The sequence below is a fragment of the Tinamus guttatus genome, unplaced genomic scaffold (genome assembly GCF_059628265.1).
Source record: "Tinamus guttatus ecotype Peru unplaced genomic scaffold, ASM5962826v1 Tinamus_guttatus_pri_ptg000314l, whole genome shotgun sequence".
Classification (NCBI taxonomy): Eukaryota; Metazoa; Chordata; class Aves; order Tinamiformes; family Tinamidae; genus Tinamus; species Tinamus guttatus.
Genome location: NW_028288848.1, coordinates 6,082,903 through 6,092,493, shown reverse-complemented (window position 1 = coordinate 6,092,493; position 9,591 = coordinate 6,082,903).

The following is a 9,591-nucleotide window of genomic DNA, read 5'->3' as shown; positions in this document are numbered from 1 at the left end:
GGGGAGTTTGCAGGACAGAAGCAACAGTCAAGCACAAGTCATAAAATAGAAGCTTCAGTCACAGACATTAATTTACCTCAGCCTTATACTCCACCCTCCTGTCCCCTCCTTCATCCTGCTACCTCCCTCAGCCTCCCGATTTTTCAGAAAGCCTTCACCCATGTAATTTATTTTGTCTTAAACCCAAGAGAGGAAGAACAGAAATAAAATCCACCGTCACAACATCTTGCTCTCCTCTTGCCTTACCACACATTTGTCTTCAGTTTAATTGCAAGCTCTTTGTCACAGGGACCATCTCTGCCCATTGATCCGTATAAAGCTACCACAGGAGCCACCATATCCAGCACCTTCAACCCATGTTACACCTGGAGCAATTTTCTTGAGCAGCATATGAGGAACAATTGGGCTTGCTCTCACATGATCTGCTAGAATATACAATATATGTGAATTACTGTCTGAAAGAATTAAGCAATTTCATCCTCAGTGCTACTAGCCAAGAATTCCAAAAATATTTTAATATCACAGTGAAGGAGTAGGCAAAATTAAAATAGTATAAACATTTGCTTTCAGTTTAGTATTTGAATCTGGCAAACTTATAACAGTCCTGGACACATTTTGAACAAACTGTTAGAAAAGCAGGCAGAAAAGGTTATGCAGAATACAGTAGTAACTTTATAGAAAATTCAGACACCAGTGGATTTTTCCAGAAAAGGACCAGCAGAAGTGATAGAATTCAGTGGCATTGAGGATAGAAAAAGATAAAAAGTGCAGCAACTATAACTGGATCAGCTTTATTTTCCATCAGGAAGGCTGTACAACATAACATTCACCCCACTGATGCATATTGTTATAAATATATATTTATACAGTTTAAATACATGTCCTACAATAGGCCTTAATTTCAAATTGACAGGCAATAGCACTAGACTCACAAGTACAGATAACAGGAAAGAATCATAACATTCAAACTGCTTTTTTAAAACTGGAGTAAATTTTATCTTAAATATTCCCCCCCCCAAAAAAAAAAAAAAACAACCCTCATTTTCCCTACTACCTTCAGGCACTTCATTTCTTGTACTTTCCTTTCTCCAAAGGAAGAATCAGCTTAGCTGTGTCTTGCTTTAAAGTTGGAAAAAATTCATTTACTGCTTGTCCCATCCCTTTCTACTGCTACTCATTTCTATTACTTCTTCCCATAATAGAGACAATATCTCAGTTTCTGCACTTTAACCACAATAGTCAGAAACTCTGAAAAAGCATAAATCTGAAAAATAATCTGCAGTTTTACAAGTAGGCCTAGAACTACACTAGGAGTATTATGCAAGTCATTCTTTGCTGTTTGATTACAACTGTTTAATTGTCTTCCAGAATGACTCACATCTTCCCCCCAACAAACAAAACCAGGAACTATCCCAGAACACCAGTTTTCCAAGCAGTATCCATAGCAAAATGGGCTGCCTACAGTACAACTACATTGTTATGAAAAACTGAGATGGTCTCCAGCATCTGAAATGCATTAACTGCAATCATGAAATCTTTATTGGAATATTTTAATGGAAGCTTTCTAAGTGGAGCTATTAAAATCCTTCACTATGAAAGGAGAAATATGCTTTTGTCAGAGACAAAGAGAAATATTTAACTTCTAGTCTGGGAAGAAATAGTCATTAGGCTTTAGAAAACATAGTTGAACTTTGAGTTATTCAATTTTCATTTAAATACATCAATATTTTCACCAAACCATTTAGGAAAACATCCATCACTGAAATGACAACACTTTATAACCTTGGAAGTCCCAAATAATTATAAAAGCCTTAAAATAATAGCTGAATCATACAGTAAGAAAAAAGATTGTTTACTTTCAATTTCCAAAGTCACCAAGGAAAGTCTTCAATTGCATATGTAGACAAGGAAAGACCTTTTCTCCTTACAGGAAGGTCACCCAAGGGATACTGCTGAGACACCTACTCCTTTCCCATAAAGGACTTTTTTAAAAATCTAATAAGCCTTCCAACAGCAGCCTGCGCTACCTGTATTACACTGTTCTGCACCATTTCCAAGGAGCAGTCACCAAACTGGTCACACACAGCTATGAAAGAGCCTGCAGATCACTCAGGTGTTTACGTACATGGGCCTCCACGCATTCATAGTCATGGAACCACCTTCAGCCATCAGATGCTAGAACTGATACTCAGCCATTAACTCAAGCTTCCTCCTGGATGTAGCTTGCATTAGAGGATGCTGTTTTCCAATAGGCCTTTTGCAGCCCTTACCCAAAGGAAGCAAGATGTCCCGCAGGCTGCCAAGTCACAGCAGTAGCATGGGACAGGCCCTACGATGGCAACCCACATGCAGTGGCCCCCATCATCCTGCACCCACTTCACAATTTCAAATTCAAGGCTCAACAGGGAGTGTTCTACTTAATTCTGTTCTTGGAAGGTCTAGGGACCTTCCTTCTCCTCCTTTCCATCTTGTTTTAAGTCACCCAGCTTCAGCAGTGGCCCTGCAAAGGGGGAGTCATTCAGCATCACTGACCACGTGCTGCCTTAAGGGACTCAAAAGCTAGAATGTCCAAGGAGAATTTCATCTGGTAAAGCCAGTATAAACTGACTTCCTGGAATATCAGGGATTGTGCAGACAATCTGAGTGTCTGGTAGGGGAACACCTGAACTAAAGTGTGTGTGGGGTGCCACTCTGGAATACTAAGTGCCAGCAAAGCAGCAAGGCTTCAAAAAAGCCATCTGTAAGTGGGGAGTGACAAGCAAGGGCAGCAGCAACTATATATATGAAATATATGTTTATAAACACTCTCCAATTGAATTTTAAGTGCTGGAAAATGCCTTTTCCCTGATAGAGCATCAAATCAGGAAGAACAGCACATCACAAGCAATATTTAGTAGCACACCTTTTATTAAGCTATAAATACTGAAATTATTTACAACTATTCAAAAAGTATATTCAATTCTTACCTACAGACACATGCAGTTACGGTGGGGAAGCAACCACCTCCCTTGGACACAGAGGGTGATACTGACACACCAGCGGCCTCGGGGTGGATTTTCAGAAAGTCCCTCTGCTTCTGCAGGTGAAGCCACAGTCCTGTAATCCTGCCTGCGTGTAGCAGCCACAGCCTCTTGAATACAGTCCAAGTTAAACAACCTGTTGTTGACAGCAGGGCAGACTGGTGGCCTTGTGTAAGCTCAGCTGACCCTTGGCATCCCAAGTTTATCTTTTGTGGATTCAGCAGGACCTCTAGTCCCTGGAGCTTATCAGTTCCTAGGAGAAGTTACACACACTACTATTTAACATTTCATTTTTCCTCTTCAATTTGCCATTTTCTGTCAACAGTTTCTCCATCCACACGTCTGCACCTACCCACACCACCCGCTCACACAAACTCACTCCAAAGTGACACATGCTCTTCCTGCACCACAGTATTTCAGCTGAACAGCTGTAGTAAACACTTCCCCATCTTTCAAGCCTGCATAGCATTGCTTTGGACTACAGATACAGCACAAGAAGGGAGTGCAGGAAGGTGAAGACCAGGTGTTTTAGCACTCACATATCAGAAGAGATAGGCATTCAAATCTATCACCTGTTTTTCATTACTCCCTACCTGACAGGGAATGGGTAGGGAGCCCAGGGAAGTGCTTGGAACCTTTCCCTTGTTTTTCTGTGAGATATTTCATGATATCTCATCCACAAGAGCTGAAGGAGGATGTTATCTTTCGACTTACCCTGGCTTCCTCTGACACAAGTGTGTACCTGAGCATGTAGCCAGGAGCATGGCTGCAGCTCACACACGCCTGAACTAGAGCTGGATAAAGTCACTACACTCTTCCAGCATGTGCAGTCCTAACTTGCAGGCTCTGCCCACCTCTACTAGTTTGTTCTCTCCTCACCAGTTTTCTGTGTGATTGCACCATAGCCACAAGTTATAGAGTTCAAATCCAGGCATTTGGTGGTATTGTCAATGCTTTGTTTTATTCCATCTTTCTGCAGGAACCTTCACCCCACACACACTTTAGTTCAGGTGTTCCCCTACCAGACACTCAGATTGTCTGCACAATCCCTGATATTCCAGGAAGTCAGTTTATACCAGCTTTACCAGACCTGGTTCTTCCAGCATGCAGCTCAGACCAGAAAACTGCATTTTCACTTCCATGAAAAATGTAGAGCAAGTATCTGGTATTACAATTCCAGCATCAATAATAGCTTGATCAGTGGAGACTTTTCTTGTCTCAAGACTGTGAAGGCCTCTTCCAGAGCTACCTTCTCCATGGAGTTCCAACATGCCTGGCCAGAAACTCAATAAACTAGATGAGGGCTGGCACAAAAACCTAGAAAAATGGCATATATCTGTCAAGAGGACAGATATCAGTACAGAAAGTCTGCAATCATTATCCTAGCTTTGTGCACCATAATATTTCTACAACACTGCATTGCATTTTCTAAACACTACATAGTTTGAGCATAACTTTTAATGCATTAGTCATCTTCCTGACATATGTATCCCTTTCCAAAAGGGATTTTTCCTGAAAACTTGAAATCTGCCTATGCCAGTTAAAATTCCATCTAATCTGTTCCCCACCCCAATTCCCTATCTTTAATTATCCAAGTCTTTCAAAGCCATCAGTGCCAGGACTCTGGATATTTAACTTCAGAGAAGATCAATGTAACTATGTACACAAGCTTCACCTGTCATGAGCACTAAAAATATCCTGGTTTACAGCTTAAAGCAAATTACAGTAAAAGATGGAAAGTGACTTCACCTGTGGCTTCTTCAGCAGGCATCTGTCATGTTAACACCTGCCAAAGTCTTTGCAGATCCATTTCTGCTGAGAAGGTCTCTTGGAGAACAGTACTATATTCTCAACAAACACTGTTCACTGTTGACAGTTTCTACAAAGATTAATCACTTTTTTTGATGCAAAGTTCAAGCACAGCCTCAAAATAGGGAAGAAGGGCAATCTACCCCTATCAGTCAATGAAAAGCACTTTCCTTCAGCAGCTTATCAATGTTTGGGGCTTTTTCTTAGGCATGGCTCTCAGCATGATAAGCAACAGGAAATTTAGTCAGTAAATTAGATTAGCTAATCAGACAAACATTGCCAGTCCTCACGCCTTCTACTTTATGTTGGGCTGTCACCAAGCTCTTAAAGTCTGTTTTGCACAGATGGAGGGAATCCTTGCACCAGCCAAGAATTCATCTTTCCCTTGCAATCAGATCTCCCACTGAATTCAAGGAACTCAACCTAAAACAAAAATACAGAGTTAGGAAATGGTGGCTGGGATAAAGGAATAGGAATCGGTCTCCATCACAAGTAGAGACAGGACATGCAGATAAGTCATTTGATGCCTAAAGTGAGTGAACGCTAATATATTTAAAACAGGGATTTTATTGATTGCATATTTTGTTGTCTTGACACCTTTTTCATCTGTCAATTCCAGACCCCAAGGTTAACACAGAAAGCTGCCCTGACAAAAATGTTAAGTACTGGCAAGTCTTTTAAAGGATTTTTCCCCTGTAAAAGTTAGCTAAATCTACAGGACTAGCCATCTCAGGATCCCAGGACACAATTCTGTGTCCTTCTGTGAGGAAGCGGATGACATGAAAGTTCATGAGAACCAACTTCAGAAAGCCTCTGCTCATATGGAAATGACAGAGCAGAAACTGTTAGATGTTATTAGAGAGGGTCATGAGAATTAGACAATGCTCAGCGATCAAACCATTAACACTGACAAATATGATGCTGGCATCAGAAGGCCTGTGCCCCAGTAAGTCGCTACGCAGGGAACGTGGGAGCAGCAGCCCTGCGTTGTTAACAGGAGGTTGCAGTAAGGCCACACCACATCATATTCATCATTCCCTTTCCACTCCCCCAGCATGAAGGCAGGCTGTGCCCATAAGGACATTGAAAAATGCAGATTTTTCAGCAGACTATGGACAACCTCTCCTCAAGTCTATGGAGGAAGCAGTAAGATTTAGTGAAGATATTTCACTAATGCCTTTAAGCAGTCAGAAAGATAAATATCTGTGCAAAGATAGATTTTAAAAAGGACACAATATTATCAAAAGGAACAGAAGAGACACTGGCTGTCAATCCTTGTTACATTTCATACACAAGTGATCCTAGCCAAACAACCTGGACATGTGTTTTGGTACCCATTAATAGATGTCACTTGCACTCTTACTGCATATAAGAAGTGAAATAATTTAAAATAAATATCTGCCATAAAGTTTCACACTGAGTTGTTACATGCTCAGCATGTATCTTGTCTTGCTAATGCCCTGTGCGTTTTCCTCACACCTTTTCAGCCTAGCACTCTAGCAACCTTCCTCAAATTGCTGGCTCACCTCAGAGAGCCAAGATGAGTCATAAGCTTGTCTTGGATCTATCACCAAATCGCTGCCAGAAATGCAGAAAAATGGGCCACACACAGGGTTGACTAGAGCAACTTCCATCCAAGAAAGCTCCAGCAGTGCCTCAGTGCCCTGCTAATTGCTCTCCTCTGGATTCCCTCCAGCTGATTCACAGCTTTCCTGGAGCCCCAAGCCAAACCTGCACACAGTACCCCTGCTGTGGCTCTGTCAGCACTGCCTAGGGCAGAAGCATCTATTTCCATAGCTGCAGGAGAAACTGCTGCTTATACTTTAACTCTTCACACACAGTTGTGATTCACTACCCCACAGACCATGTCTTGCAGGACCTGAACAGCTCATCACCATCTGAGAGTCACCACCACTGACTGCAACTCAGCAGACTTTCTCCAATAAGGAATAGTGCAAAGGATTGCAGTTTGTTAAGACTTCAATTCCAAGCTTACCTCATCGCATTCTACCAAAATCCACAGCAACTTAAACATGCTCTGCAAACTTAATACATATCTTCTTTATACCAATATATATTTACATCACAAATAACCATGGACAGACTACTACAACTCTTGGCAATGCATTCTCTTCTGGCAAGAAACTTTTGATACCTAGTCTGAGTTTGAGTGGTCACAGAGTCAGATAGCCAGGAATTAGTGCAATTTAGATTAAAAACTCTCATTCTAGTTTTATAGACTGCATGTCAAGGCAGGCAGATATCCAAAGGTGCCAGTACCTGCTAAAATAAGCTCCCTACATATGAAGCTCCCTTCTGCAGAGCTACATTGGTGTGGATTCCTGAGGCTGCTAGTTTGAAAGTGATTTCAGGGACACTTGCACTAGTTGGAGTTGCACTTCATTATGTGTAAACATGCTCCAAGAGCAAGTCACTTAGCAATCTGGTAGCTAAATGCAAAGCCTGCTTTTGCAAGTGTTAGCTATGGGCAGGCTTATTACAAAACTAAATAATTGTTCACAAAACAATGCTCTGATAGAACATGTTTTCCAACACTTTCTGTAAGTAGCTGAAGCAATAAAGCCTCATTTCCATTATCAATGTAGTTATCACACCCAATTCCTTCATCATAGCCTTCGTTCCATCCCTTATCTCCTGTGCTTAGACTCTCATTAGACAGGAGGCAACAACTGCTGGAGCACATGCTGATATGCTAGTGCAAACATGCTGTTGTAATTGCATATTTGTGTGTGTATATATATATATGCATCTATCAGGGAACTACAGACCACTGGTAGGAGTGCTCGGAAGACTGACAAATCATGCCAGTTTTTAAATTTAAAACAAAACTATACTAGCATTCATTACCAGCACTGTTCATGCTAGTAGTAATTCTTAACCATTATTAAATATTACCACAATACAACAGGTCTTAAGCACTATCAATTATCACCATGTACTCAAAACAGTCATTAACAGCTTTACCCTAATTTAAATGAGAGCATACATTACTACTGAGATGATGCCATATGGTTAGTGCTGGGGGCTGTAGTCCTTGACAGTCCTGGTCACTGAGGTCTTCAGGCCCACGAGTTCAACAACCAAAACAATTCCTTCTTCTGTAGCCTAAACTGGACATTTTAATTCTAAGAGTTGAGTTTCTAATATCCAGCACTTGGGCTGTGCAGAATATCTGGGCAAGGGAGGTTTCATTCCCAGGATCCAGGAGGTTTCTTTATCCTGTTGCTTGCCTTTTTCTCCCCCTTTGCTAACCATCTTTTTCCTTGTTTAAAGCAAAATCAGCCTTTCCCCAGGTCTTGAGGCTGCACTTTGTCAGTAATCAGCCATCAGTAAGTTGTTATGGCTCTTCCTCACTGCTTGCATCCAGTGACCACATTTTCAAAGCCTTCAATGGTATCCCACAGCTAAACAGTTCATCTCAGCAAGGGACACCTGGTCCCAAGCTCTGGGTCATACAGACAGTTCTCATAACAAGCTGATAACACAACAACTTACAGAAAGTTTCTTGACAGGGGATAGAGCACTGGAACAGACTGCCAAGAAAGGATGTGGAATCTCCTTCTCTGGAGATATTCAAAACCCACTTAGAGTCCTGTGTAACAAGCTCTAGGTGACCCTTCATGTGCAGGGGTGTAGGACTAGATCTCCAAAGGTCCCTTCCAACCTTAATGATTCTATAACCAGCCAAACAGGCCACAACAGGAAGCTGATCCTGGCAACCACAATACTACACTTACAGTCACACCATATTAGTGTGCACATCCCCAGGTTCAAAACATAACTTTGTGCTGGAGTTTAGGACACATGCGGCAGGTCTCAACTTCAGCTGGCTGGGTGCCAGTCACACTCCACACTTCTCCCCAAGGATCTTTAAGGGTAGCATCTCAGGCAGATAAATAAAAAACATGGAGTTTTTCTTCAATTACTTATTTCTTATTCAATTCCCATTTTCAGTATCTTCAGCTTGATTATACCAAAGACAACCAATCCCCTTCCCCCCCACCTGCCCCAAATCCTTTTGTTTTAATCACCCTGGGCATTACTAATACACACACCCCACACTCCCCTTTGGTCTTATGCTTCCAACCAAGTCTGTTTCTTTGATTTCAGAGTTGTATTAAAAAGAACCTGAGACCCCCAATGATACCTTTCCTCAAAGTTTATCTGCAGCTTAATGATGAACTGTTGATTCTGCTGTCTAGCAGCCAGAGGTCAAACCCTGAGCTACAACTAACTGGTACAGAGAACCTTGGAGTGTGCAAGTGACCCTCCAAAGCAAGCATTGACATTTTATCCCTTGGAAACTCCATTTCCAGATACAACATTAGTATTTTTATCTGTCTAGTTAGTTTGATTATCTGAATGTCTGATTAAATGCTTTAGAGCTCTATGCTTTTACATTTACATTGTGGGACAAGCCCAGGTTATAAAGTTTATAATGTAAAAGGAAAGTTGCAAAAAGTCAGAGGCTTTTTAAAAAAAACTCTAAAAGGCTGCTTTCAGGTACAGGCTTTAGAAGCTCATTACTAAAGTATGATACTATATAAACATACCCAGGAAGAATTTTCCAGGTTAAAAATGCATGTCCATTGGATTGACTGCAAATAAAAGATACAATGGTTATAGCAGAGTAGATATTCTTACACTTCACTCAGCTAGGTCAAAGGAGCTCCCTTTAATTTCTTCTTGCAGAAACAAATTTAACTCAGAGATAAGACTCAAATCAATGCAATCAATTAAA